Here is a 14,476-nt window from a genome sequence, read left to right as displayed (position 1 = left end):
CACCCCATTAAACCCCTTGTAGTCAACAGATGGCCCAGTTTTATAATGTTTCAGTAACAGTCTCTTGATTACAATTTCCTGAACTTCCTTTCCCACCTGAAAATCTCTATCATCATTCATTCAATTTAATCAGATCTACCTGCATCCTTCCTTCCATTTCCTAAGCAAATTTTTATAGGTTATTTAATCTCTCTGGTCCCTCAAATAAGAATAATGCTTTCCTTACAGGATATTGTAAAGATTTTAGATAGAGTATCTCTCTAATTAAGTTTGTTAGTAGACTGGCTCAAGTTAGCACCTCATGTGTGCCCAATAAATAGCTGTTGTTATTTTTATCCATGAGGAAATTATCTTTCCTCCTTAGCAAGGATAATTTCAACCATCTTTCTAGGATTATCAATGACCTTCAATCTATACCAGAGACATCTTTTAAAAAAGGGAGATTTCATGTTCCCTGCCTCATCTTAAGAGGTGTGGAGCTGAGATGCCAGAGGAAGTTTGAGATAGAGAAGACACATAGGAAGGGGAGATACTTGGAGATCGACTTGTGAAGAAGGGCCCACTTGCTTCTTACCTATGGACTTGCTCCAGGGACTTGGAGGAGAAATGTGTTGTGGAGACATTAAAGAACACTTGGAGGAGACACAGAGAACACAGAGAGATACACATGGAAAGAAACATCTGCTTGCTTCTCAGTTTTGAACTTTTACCATGGACTAGGGGCACATAAGGAGTTTAAGCAGGTAAAGACACTTGGAAGAGACACGTGGATGACAGATATATGATGACAATGGCAACTGTTATCTTGATTTGAACTCTGATTTTATTCCTTTTGTCCCAGACTTGCCTGGCCCCTTTGTCTCTTCCTATGGTTTCCCACCAGAAGATGACTTAGACTTGTATCAACTTTTCAGGCCTCAAAGGCCCCAACTTCTGGCAATCACTGATACATCTTTATGCCTATAGTTTTACATTTGTAAATATCAAGATATAAGGGAAACTTTCCTATATCCCATTAGGTTCTTCTCTGCTAGAAAATAATCAAACATCAGATTGATGAGAGGAAAAAAACAAAAGTTTAATAATAACATGTATACTCCTATACAATGGGCAAAACCCAGTAAGTGAGTAACTCAATAAAATGACGTCGGTCACCATTTTAAATATGTTCAGCTAAGGACAAAGGATGGTAGGGAGGGTAGAAGGGAAAGTCTGTCATGGGAGGTCATCATAAAAAACAGAGCAACGTTGGCATGACTTTTAAGCAGATTTGTTGCTGCCTTCTCTTGATAAGAGTTAATGAGATTAGGTCTTCCCAATACCAGGGAAGAGACATTCATACAAAGAGACTTTTGTTTACACAAGTAAATGTTACAAAAGAGTAACATCCATGCAGACTTCAGAGTTCCTTCTATGAAATATTTATATCAAAGAGATATTTTTGGGGTGAGAGATTTTGCTGCCTTACACAAATATGACAGATATTGAAACAGAGAATATAACCCTTTGAAGCTAAGTTCTTCATTTAATATGATGCATTTGGGATTCATCTGTATTGCTGAATTTATCAGCAATTTTAAGTAGTATTCCATTGAGTGGATATACCAGTGTGTTTTCCATTTCACAGTTGAGAGGCATTTGAGTAATTCCCATTTTGGGCAATTATAAATAAGCCAAGGCTGATTTTTAATTATCTTTGTTGTTCAAATTATTTTTCTACTTAACTAAATTTAGCTATTTGAGGTTGAGGAGAATTTCCCTTTTTCATTCCTACAAATCCATGAATCCATAGATTCTATTATAGTTTCTTTTGTATGTGTTTGCAAAGTAGCAGTTTCTATCTGAACTAACCTTGTGATATTTCCCCAAACTCAGTCTTTGTCAACCAAAACTTTACTACTATCATTGTTTCCAATCTTTTCCCCCTAAGACAAAAAGTTCATTAGATATGTTACAAGGTGACCCCATGGGAAAACAGGGGCGACATGGGTATGAGTCTTCACCTACATACTTAAGAACTGAGGACAAGACACATAAGCACTTAGAAATTTTAAAAAGGCTTATTTATGAGGGCAGTGGGAAGAAGGTGGAGGGAGAGAGAGACAGAGAGAGAGAGAGAGAGAAGAAGGTGAGGATGGGGACGAGGACAATCAGAAAAATTAACTTGCCAACACTTCCTACCAGCGATACTGTCTGTGCTGACACCAGGGTGCAAGTCAATGCCCAAAAGGCAAGAGAACAAGAGCATGCATTTGTTCTGTTTTCAAGCCAAGCATGGCTTTTAATTCCACCTGTAATTTCAAGCAGCCAATTGTTCAGAACTATCAGCTTTCACGGCGGCAGTTTTGGGAATGGCTTAGATCAGAGGAATGACAACTTGAAGTCCAAGTAGAGAGAGAGAGAGAAACCTAGAGGGGCTCACACCTAGGAGTGCAGCACCTTTTTTTTTTTTTCCTTCTTGATCTCTTTTTTTAAATTGAATTTAATTTTATATATTTTTTATATCATTTTACATTTTTGCACAAGGTATGCATTGTCGTCTTGGTTATATTCCCCATACAATTCCCACCCCCCTTATTTTGACCCTAATCCCTCTTCCCCGCCTTCTCCCCATAGTGTATCTCTGGTTTATAGTTGCTTGTTGATTTTGATTTTTAATTTATTATAATTAGTCTTTTTCCTGGTCCCTTATTTAAGTTTTCTAAATTCTTGCTATGAGTGAGACCATCCGGTATTTTTCTTTTTCTTTCTGGCTTATTTCGCTGGACATGATCCCTTCCAGCTCCATCCATGTTGCTGCAAATTGCATGAGTTTATCTTTTTTGATTGCTGAGTAATAGGAATGCAGCACCTTTCAAAGGACACTCTCATTTATTCTTAATAAATATGGTTCAGGGAAGGTGAGTAAGTATGCAGAGGAATGTAAGTGGTGGGGATGTGGGTTGGGGGTGTATAGTAGTCTGGCACAAGGTAGGGGGGAGTGAATAGGGGCTGTTGTCTGGGGGACTCTATTGTTGCCACTGATCAAAACATCCTACCTCTAGTTCCTGTTCTCACTTAATTTCCTGTTAAGGTAGTTTAGCTGGTTATGCTAACCTGGCCATAATATATGCCTGCTGGTTTTAGCAGATACTGGGTCTACAACACATTCCTCATACCAGTGCTTTTGCCCTGGTGAGAGTCCCCCTGCCTAACTCTACGTTTAGCTTGACAAGCAGGAACTCTGGGCACAAGGACACTATCCCTGCAAATAAGGCAGGCTGAGGAATCCACACAGAACATCAGTTCATGGCATTCTGGGTATTGTAATTCTGTGTTCAAGATCTTGTCAGGGTAGAGATGGGGAATGGAGTCTGTAAAGATGTCAGAGGTTGGGAATAAGGGACCAGGAAAAAAATAATTATAATAAAAATAAAATTAACAGGCCATTTTTTTTTTTCTTGTGGGACCCTCGCAGGTGGCTGGTAACAAACCGGTGCTGCAGAGGCTGCAGAGGCTGCAGAGGCTGCAGGGGCTGCAGAGGCTGTGGGCAGCCTCGCAGCCCAGTGCTCAACTGCTGTGCCACCAGGGGTGGCCCCCTTAACAGGCCATTATTAATTAGAGGCAGTGAGCAGGGAAGCAGGAAGGAAAGAGATCAAAACGGGAGGGAGTGGGGAGTGTGTTCTTACATAAGGTACTTTGGTGATGGCGCACAGGTGAACTGGTGATAGGAACTTTGCAGGGACTATACCTGAAAGGAGAAAGCCTGTATTGTACAAGTGGAAGAACAATGTAAAATACATATAAAATAAAATTTTTAAAAAATTAAAAAATAATACTACCTAATTACAAAAACAAAAAGGATGTCAGAGATTGGGGTTCACTCAGGATGTTATTCAGTGGCTCAAGGTTTGTTCCTTACTGTTCTTCTAACAGATATAGCATCATTCACATAATTATGAGCAATTGTAAAATTTTCTACTGCACTGTATGAGAAAATATTCTTACCTCCAGTAATAATTTTCTTCCTACCTGTTGTCCAGCCTCTATGTCAATGAAAGAAGTTTAGGTATTATTTATTACAACCTATCCAACATTCTAAATGCCAATTTTTACATTAATCAGTTTATACCGGGGCAAATGCCCCAAGTCTGAAGACTAACAAAAATTTATTTTTTCCCTTGTGTTTGTGTCCAGTGCAGTTCAATAGAAGGTATTCTGCTAATTGCGCTACTCAGAAGAACCAGTTCAACAGAAACAATATCTCAAGACATACTTCAGTTTTCACAGTGAAAAAGAAAAGGCAAATTGCACACCAACTACCTAAAATAGACACATTAATTCTACTTGGAAGTAACACCTGCTACTTATGTTTATGTGTATCATCAGCCAAAACAAGTCAGAAGGCACCATCTAATTTCAAAAATTGTGAGAAAATACAATTTTATCATGTGTCCCCAAATAGAGAGCTAAAGTGCATGAAGGACAGTGCTAATGACTACAGCATTATCTAATTTTTCCTCAAGAATTTAGCCACTTTTTCTGACACCATTTATTAAAGATTACATCCTTCGCCCAGCAATTTTAAATGTCACCTTTATTAGCTACTAAATTTTCTTATGTAATAAGTCTGCCTCTGAATTCTCTACGACTTAGCTCTTTGTTGCTTCCCGTAACTGTACCTTAAGTACCATAACTGTAAACCTTTTGCTAGTGATAGGACAGATCCTTTACTATTCTATTTCAAAGCTTTCATGCACTATTCTTACATAATTATTCTTTATAAAGCTTATTTTATCAATCATAAATACACAAGTGATATAAACCTTTTGCTAGTGATAGGACAGGTCCTTTACTATTCTATTTCAAAGATTTCATGCACTGTTCTTACATAATTTTTCTTTAGAAAGCTTATTTTATCAATCATAAATACACAAGTGATATATGTATATAAATAAATCAATAATAAAGAAATACATATGAATAACATTTGATTGCCCTTCTTCAATTGCATTTTCCCTTCTCATTCTCCTGTAAGTGGAAACTATAAAATGCAGAGAAGAAAACACAGACAATTCACTCCTGGACATGGGTAACAGATTTTGTTGGGGACCTTATCCTAGTAGTAAAAGACACAAAAGCAAAAATAAATAAATGGAACTACATCAAACTAAAAAGCTTTAATAGAGCAAAAAGAAAGTGCCACAAAAAATGTAAAAGGAAGCTTACTGACTGGGAGAAGATATTTGTATCACACAGCTGACAACATCTTAAAATTCCAAATATATTTTAAAAAGTCTTACAAGTCAATGACAAAAAAGCAAAAAACCCAGTCAAAAAATAAAAATAAAAAAAACAGGTCGGAAGACTTGAAAAGATAGTTCTTCAAAGAAGACATACAGATGGCCAACAGGTACATGAAAAAATGTTCAACTTCACTTATTATAAAGGAAATGCAAATCAGAAACACAGTGAGATATTACCTCACACCTGTGACAATGACTGAATTCAATATGTATTGACTAAGGTGCAGAGAAACGAAAAATGTGTCCTACACTATTTGTAGAAATGTAAGTTGGTACCGCCATTATGGAAAAAAGTATGGAACTTCTTCAAAATGTTAAAAATAGAAATACCATATGACACAATAATATTGCTCCTAGGTATTTATCTGACAAGTATAAAAGATATATGCTCCTTTATATTTATTATAACATAATAGATTATATTTATAATGACATAATTCTTAATAGATAAGACACGGAAATGAACTAAGCCCATAGACAGATGACTGGATAAAGAAGTTGTCTCACACACACACACACACACACACACACACACACATTCAGAGAGAGCGAGATGGGGATCATACTATATATATTGTTAAGCTACTCTTTACAAATTCAATTTGGTTGTGGGCAGGGAACTTTATTTCACAACTTTCAAATTTGTTAATGTTTGTTTTATGGTTCAGCATATGATTTACCTTAGCGTAGCTTACATGTGCTCTTGCAAGGAATGTATATTCTACAGTTACTTGATGTAGTATTTGGTTAATATCATTTAAATCATATTGATTGAAAGTGTTGTTCAAATCTTCTAGGATCATGTATATTGATATTTTGTCTATTTATTGTGTCAATTACTGAGAGAAGTATTAAATTTTCAACTTTAAGGATTTATCTATTTCTCATTTTAATTGTTTATTTTGGCTTCATGTATTTTTTTTTAAAAGATTTATTTATTTATCATGCAATAGCTGGGGTATAGGCCAGAGCTGCGGAGGGTGAGCAGATTTACCAGAGAGAGAGTGGGGTACAGAACAGGCAGACTGACTGAAATACACTGCTAAGGGGAGCAGTGGGCGAGACAGGAGAGGTTTGCTGCGCCATGTGGGTAACTCCCTGGCTAGCTGGGGATCGAACTCGTGCTGCAGTGGCTGCGGATAGCTTCATAGTGCTGTGCTTAACCCCTTTGCGCCACCAGGGAGGCCCCGACTTCATCTATTTTTAAAAACATATGTGTATTCACTGTAAGATTGGTATGTCTTCTTGATGAATTTATCCTTTTGTGAAATTCCCTTTTTAATGGATGTCAGTGTTGTCTGAGATTGATATAAGATATAGGCTTTTGTGTGTTTAGTTTTTGCATTCTTTGTCTTTTTCCACCCTTTCATGTTTAGTCTCTATCATTATATTTGCACTGCATTATAGATAGCAAATAGTTGATATTTTCTTTTTAATGCAGTTTTATGAAATCTGAATTCAAATTATTGATATAATTGGGATTAAATTTGCCATAATGCTATCTGCTTTCTATTAGTTCCTTCTTTGTTCTTCCTTCCTTATCTTCTTTTGGTTAATAACTTTCTTATCCCACAATATCTCTTCTTTTGGCTGTTTAACTAGTACAATTTTGTGGAATTTTGTTTGTTTGATTGTTTCTGGCATGTTTTCTCTAAGGGTTACAATCTGCATCCTTAATTGTCAGAGTCTCTTGAATTAATATTATGTTACTTCACATATTACATAAGAAACAGGGGTAAAATTCAATTTGCTATGTTTATTCATTACAATATTGTATCATATATTTACTTCTACATGTGTTATAAATCTACATCTGCAAAATATGTTGCTTCTACCTTTGTTTTAAGAAACTGTTTTTTTAAAAAACAAAGGTTTATATTTTATACATAACTATATATATAATTTTTATATATAGCAAAATATATTGCTTCTACCTTTGTTTTAAGTAACTATGGCTTAATTTTTTTGAAAAAACAAAGGATTACATTTTATACGTGCCTATATATATATATATATATATATATATATATAATTTCAGTATTCTTCAGTCCTTGCTGTATATATGGATTTCTGTCTAGTATCAATTTACTTTGCCCAAGACATGTCTTTAGCACATCTTGTACTATGGTAAATTCTCTGGCAATAAGTTCTCTTAGCTTCCATTTCTCTGAAAATGTATCTTCATTCATTTTTAAAAGATGATTCCTTTTGTTGGATCCAAAATTCTAGGTAAGACTCCCACTTATAGGCGGAGGGAATAAGATGGTCTAGAATTACCTCTTGCTATCAATGAGAAAATGGAACTATTATAGCAAACAACTATTTTCAGGTAGTGGGCACAGGACTGTTATCCTTAAGAAAAAGGAAACAAATAAGGTAAGTCCTGTCATTGCCTTGACTCTCTGCCTGGAAGTTATTCCCAGATTTTTGCATAAGGAAAGAAAAACCAAAGAATCCAACAATCTTACTGAATTGATGAGACATAGATTGACAATCAATGCATGTAGAATTTACAGAATAACAAACAAGGAAACTACACAGAGAAAGAATTTTGTCAATTTGCATGAGGTTCCCTTCAACCAGGGATTACACTCCTCCCATTTTCTATTTTTATTTGCCCTTAGTCTTCATTGAAATATTTTGTCCAGAGTTTTTAATTGTTAGCAGAAGGATGAGTCTGACACTCCTTTATTAATTGAGATCAGAATGTCTATGATTTTTAAACCCACAGTATGTCTTAGAAATCTTTTGCATCAGTGTCACATATTTCATCTCATTCTTTTTAATGTCTACATAAAGTTACATAATATAAACTTATATCATGGTTTATTTAATCATTCTTAATGAAAGACAAACTTTAGGAATTTAGTAGTAAAATAGTGTTAGGATAGTCATTCAAATAATCTTTTTTACTTTTTCTAGCATTTTTTGTAAATTAGAGCTCCAGAAGTAGAGTTGCAATGTCAATGGATCTGAACCTTTAAAAGTCATATAAATAATTATGAATAGCCTTTATCAAATTAAACTTTACAATATTTACATTCTGCTTTCATTATTTCTCAAGAATAACTTTAGAATCAACTTATCAGATTTCACTTTTAAATGCCATTACAATTATTTTCAGAATATTTATTTCTGTATTATTTTATATTTCTTTTGTTTTTATTTTTAGCCACTACATGTTTTGATGTTGTTGATGCTATTGGTTAGTTTTTAATAAACTTGATATTATTTTTCAGGAATGATTTGATAAAACACTACTTAGGGTAATTTGAAAAATACAAAGAAAGAAATATTTTTTACATTCTTTTTTCTATTTTAATTTTTATTCAAGTAACATTGGTTTATAACTTTGTTTAAATTTCAAGTGTATAGTATTATAATTTTAATATCAGTATATGCTAACTTATGATCAGCACCAAAAGTCTAGTTTCCATACATAGCAATATAATTGACTTCTTTTATATGATTATCTACCTCTTTTTCCTTTCCTTCAGCTGGCCACCATTTTGTTCTAATAAACTAAGAGTTTGATTCTATTTTCCACATATGAGAGAAATCAGTGTTTTTCTTCAACTGACTTATTTTACTTAGCATAATACCCTGTAGTTCTATTCATGTGGTTGCAAATGGCAAGATTTCATCTTTTTAAATACCTGAATAGTATTCCATTGTGTATACTATACATTTTCATTTTTCATTCATTTTTTGATGGACATTCAGTTGTTTCCATAATTTGGCAATTATGAATAATGTTGCAATAAACATTAAGTTTTTTTTTTAAAATTACTGCTTTCATATTATTTGGATAAATACCAAAGGTAGAATAGCTGGATCAAAAATAGAATCGTATTCTATTTTTATTTTTTTAGGAATTGCCATACTGTTTTCCATAGTGTCTGTTGCAGTTTACATTCCGAGCAACAGTGTATAAGGGTTTCTGTATCTCTTCATCCTCAACAATTTGTTGCTTCTTTTCTTTGCTATATAGACCGTTCTGACAGGTGTAAGGTGGTATCTCATTTTGGTTTTGATTTGAATTTCTCTAATAATAAGTGATAATGAGCATCTTTTCATATGCTTGTCAGCCATCTCTATGACTCTTTGGAGGACTGTCTATTCAGATCCTCTTCCCCAAAATTATTTTTGAATAAAAAGGGGGGGGTAAACATTCATTTTCTCTTTTCTTGGACATTTTCTTCCTATCTCTTTATATTTGCACACATTTTGTATTTAAACAATTTTATCATATTGCATATAAAATATGGTAAGATATTCTTCCACTTAGCACTATTTGAAAAATATTTCCTATCTTATAAAATACTCAGGTTCTTTTCACTTTTGATTATCTTAAATAACACTACAGTGATTTTGTATAACAACCTCATAACTGTTTTTCAGAAGTGGAATTACCTGGTCAAAGTTTCTTGATGCACATTTAATAAGTATCACTTAATTGCTTTCAAAATGTTTGAATAGTTTACATTCACATAATTAAAGTATCTATTTCATTATACCCTTCAGTGACTTTTTATTCTCTGCTAATTTCATAGCAAAATAAATGGTTCTAATTTTTTAAATGTAGTTATCTTATTAATTATAAAGTTAGACATTATTTTATAGGCTTATAAATCTGTCACTTTTATATTATTGAAAGTTATTAATGTCTTTCAATCATTTACTTTGGTCCTCACCAATATTACTCTCATCTACTGATATCTTGATCATTTACCCTCATTTATTAAGGACTTTGTATAATCACTCAGACTTTTTAAGTTCTGAAATTATTCTGGTTATCTATCAATGTCCAGCTAATAATCTTTGCCTTTCATTTATTGACTTCTTCACTTCCACTGATTTTTATCCCTATTTCACATTTGCCATACTCTCCTGCCTCATTCATCACTGCAAATGCTTCATAAAGTCATAAATTCACAATTTCCTTCTGACCTTAACCTCTCTCACCTTCCTAGTTCTCCTACTTCATTATTACCATCATAGTTTGTCCTTATCTAATTGTCAAGTACTTAAAAATCATCAAATTCTCTCTGTCCATATAAATGAATCAGTAATTTATCAGTACAACTTCTCTTATCTTCAGATTCACATCAACTTCATGAAATATATTCACAATCCTTCTTAGACCCTTATATCTTTGGTTGTTTATCTTTATTATGTATATTCCTTTTTTTAAGGTTTATTTTTATCTACTTATGCATATAAGAACTGGGGTATATAGGCCAGAGGTGTGGGGGGGGGGTAGGGGGGCCTGAGAGGATTCACCAGAGACAGAGTGGGGAGCAGAACAGGCAGATCTTCTGAAACACACTGCCGAGGGGAGCAGCGGGCAAGACAGGAGAGGTTTATGTGGCATGTGGGTCAGCTCCCTGGCCAGGGATTGAACTCAGGCCACAGTGGCTAGCTATAGCTTGATAGCACTGAGATTTCATCCCTGTGCCACCAGGGTAGCCCCTATTATATAAACTTTAAAACTTTAAAGTCTTTAAAAACTCTACCCATCTCACTCACCGGTTTTCCTTCTCTCTGATTAAATTTGGTTTATGAACACTGTTTATGATTCACATCACTACTTTGAAGACTTTTTGCTTCAACTGGGCCTGGCTGTATTCAGGGATCTGGTAGGTCCGTCTACTTTCTCCAGGTGTCATCAATCACTACCATAAACTTTCTTCACCCACTGCCAACATGCCTCTTCCAACATCTCTTCCGAAACCATAGCCAAAAAATCAACCTCCTGAGCTACTCTGCTTTTCTTTTTATTCTCCTCCATTCCATTCTCTTTCTTTCCTGATATAATTAGAGTGGATTTTTTTTTTATCTTAACTAAGGTAAATGATCACCATCTTTGCTTTTCTGATTTCTCTGCTCCAATAATGACTCCAGTTCTCCTCTCTGTTTTACAACATCTCCTGTCATGAAACTTCTTTGTTTTTGTGGGTGAGGGGATCATGGCTCAGCATTTAGCTTTACTTTTTTTTTCGTATAGAAGTTAGAAGAATGGGAGGAAAGAAAGAGAAGGAGTCAGAGAAGGCAGGAATGAAAAGGGAAACTTTAAACTCTACTAGTTAATATATAAAACTTTATGCTAAAATCTTTTGGAATGAATGTATAGTAAACTTTGATTCAATAGTCACTTGGGGCAAAGAAAGAAGACTATCACCCCTCTTGAACTGTAGATATAAATCCAAATAATATCTTTTTTGGTAATGTTTTTAAAGATTTATTTATTTATACAAGCACGGGGTACAGTCAGAAGCGCAGGAGGGCAAGAGAATTCACCAGAGCCAGAAGGGGGAACAGAACAGACAGACTGACGAAATACACTGTTGAGGGGACCAGTGGGTATGGCAGGCAAGGTCTGCGCGCCATGTGGGACCCTCTCCAAGTGGCCGGGGATCGAACCGACGCTGCAGAGGCAGCTTCGCAACCCAGCACTCAACTGCTGTGCCACCAGGGAGGCCCCCAAATAATATCTTAAAGTACATACCTGATCCATCTACTTATTTTGTGAATGCAAAGATCACACACGGGTATGAAAATAAAGTTTTATATATTTGTATATTTCTTAATCATATAAAGTAATTTTTAAAAATGTTTAGTTCTTTTAGCAATGATAGAAAAGTTACAAAGGGACAGAATGCTCCCTTCAATGAATTAAAAATAATTCCAAAATATAAATAAATTTTCCTTTCTTATTACCTTGTAAGCATAATTTGTATGTATTTGTACTTTATTTGCTTCAGGTTTCTGTAGTGGTTTAGGTTAGAAAGGAAATTTTGTACTTTCCAGACCCTAAAAATTATTCACTGTGTGGCAACTTTAAGGATGATGCTATGCATTAAAAATATTGTCATCAGTACATATCAAGGTTATATTTTTGGCATAAATTCATTAATCTTATTTAATTATTTGATTCTAGCAATTTAAGAGTTTAATAATTTTAGTCTCAAATTCTTTGTATAAGTAGAATTAAATACATTTAAGATTAATTTTAATATTAGGAGTAGGAGCTATAAGCTTCCTGTACACGTGGATTCTTACAAGACTTAAGACTACCTTTAAGTAAAGATTCCTTTAAATTTTCAAATATACACTAAAACCTGAAATTCATTATTTATGCACCAGATGTCACTATTTCTCCATGATAGTAAAATAGACCAACAAATTTTGGCAGTTAAAAAACAAAATTTACCTTATAGTCTATTCTTAAGTATATATTCAACAGCAACATGTAAGTGCATAAACAACCCAAAACATTTTATAGTGGTATCATTAAAAATACCCAAACCCAACAGCTCTCCAAATGTCAATCAAGTGTAGAATGATTAAATGCATTGGAGGAGTATCCACACCTTTAAATACTGTGCAGCAATGAGAATGAAAAAACTATAACACTACATAACAAATCTCAAAATCAAGTTGAATGTGAAAAGTCAAAAATATAAAAGAATATATACTTTATAAGTTTCCATATATTTTATATTTTATAATGGCTCCATATATTTTATAAAGTTTTATAATGGCTCCATATATTTTATAAAGTTCAAAAACATGCAAAAAATGTGCAGTTTAGAAGTTAGATTACTGGTTGCCTTTGAGGGGCGTTTGTGACTGAAAGAGAGCAAAGAGGACTTCTGGGAGTGCTAATACTGTTCTGTTGCCTCAACTGGATTGTGGCTATTGGGGTTTATTCTGTTTGTAGAATTTCATTGCTCTATAGTTTTTCAGTTTATACAGTTTTATTTACATGTGTTATATTTTAAAATTTCAATGAAAAATTCAAGTATGAAGAATTAATTGAAACTAATAATACCTCTGAAGAACTACTCAAATATAATTTAAATTTAATGGTTAAATATTTGGGGTAAATGCAAACATTGCCAAGTTTTTCCCTTCAGTTAATTTCAAATTCCTAAATATTTTGATTTGAATCTAATGGGTGATCAAGTACTTCATGACGTCTTCAACTTCCATACCGCTGTGTGCAGCCTTCATTGATCAACACCAGTCTCCATCATCTCAGTGATTTTCTTTACACAAACCCTTTCCATTAGTAAGGAAGCCCATTTAAGTATTTTTCATCTTCAAAACCAAAAACTCCTCTATGCTTCTTAGTTTCCTTTCGTTAGTATGCTAGTGTCAGGTTAGGAACATAATTCTTACCCTCTTAAGTACAGTGTTTGGGGGCCTGCAAATTAAGCTGATAAAAGTGATACTATCAAGAGAAAAGACATTTATTTTCTTTGCACAGCAAGGCTTCCTTCTCTCCACACCTTCATCTCCTAAGCACATCTCTGACAGCAACACAAAGTCCATGAAAATTGTTCTCCTTAAGGTCATTGAGAAGCCTCCATATTGCATTTAGTCTCTGTATTATTTACTCCCTGAGGCATTTCTTGAATAGAGCTATGCTGTTTGGAATTTAAGTTCTCATCTAATGGTTAAAGGGGAAACATTTTTTTTTATTCTTTTTTTTTTAATTTTATTTTTATATTCCCCATACAATTGCAACCCCCTTATTTTTATCCCAATCCTTCCTTTCTCCCTCTCCCCCCATAGTGTGTCTCTGGTTCATAGTTGTTTGTTGATTTTGATTTTTTCTTTCTTATTCTTTTTCCTGGTCCTAAAGGGGAAACATTTTTGACTTATGTAATCATAGGCAACAACATTGGGTCTTATCTTCTTTAAGTAAGAATTCTTAGCTTCTTAGATAACTACCATATTCCCAGAAACTGTCCCAATGTGTTTAGATACAGAATAGGTGTTCTGTATTGTTTCTTTTTGGTAATAGGAAAAATGGAATCCTTTAATCCATGTAACTTATTTATTATTTTGGCAGTTTTGAGAATGTATTTTGTCTAATTATGCTTCCCCTTAATGACATTTGTGGCTGAAATTGTCAGGATGTGAACCGTGGCTTTTCATAATGGTACTACTACCCTCTAGGAGATGTTTTGGAAATTTGGGTGGGGAGAAAGGAAGTTGTGTTATCACAAAGACCAGTAGATAGATGAGTTTGTATTTATCCGGTGGAAACAGGAATATTAGATGTCCTATATAGCAGAGAATAATTCCACATTCATCAAACTTTGTAATACTCCACCAAATGTTCCCACAGTTGTATAACTCCTTTTCACAATTGAAATCTGAAATCTAATTGAATTTATACA

The sequence above is a fragment of the Talpa europaea genome, assembly GCF_964194135.1.
Source record: "Talpa europaea genome assembly, chromosome: 4".
Lineage (NCBI taxonomy): Eukaryota > Metazoa > Chordata > Mammalia > Eulipotyphla > Talpidae > Talpa > Talpa europaea.
Note: the sequence above shows the minus strand (reverse complement) of the source record.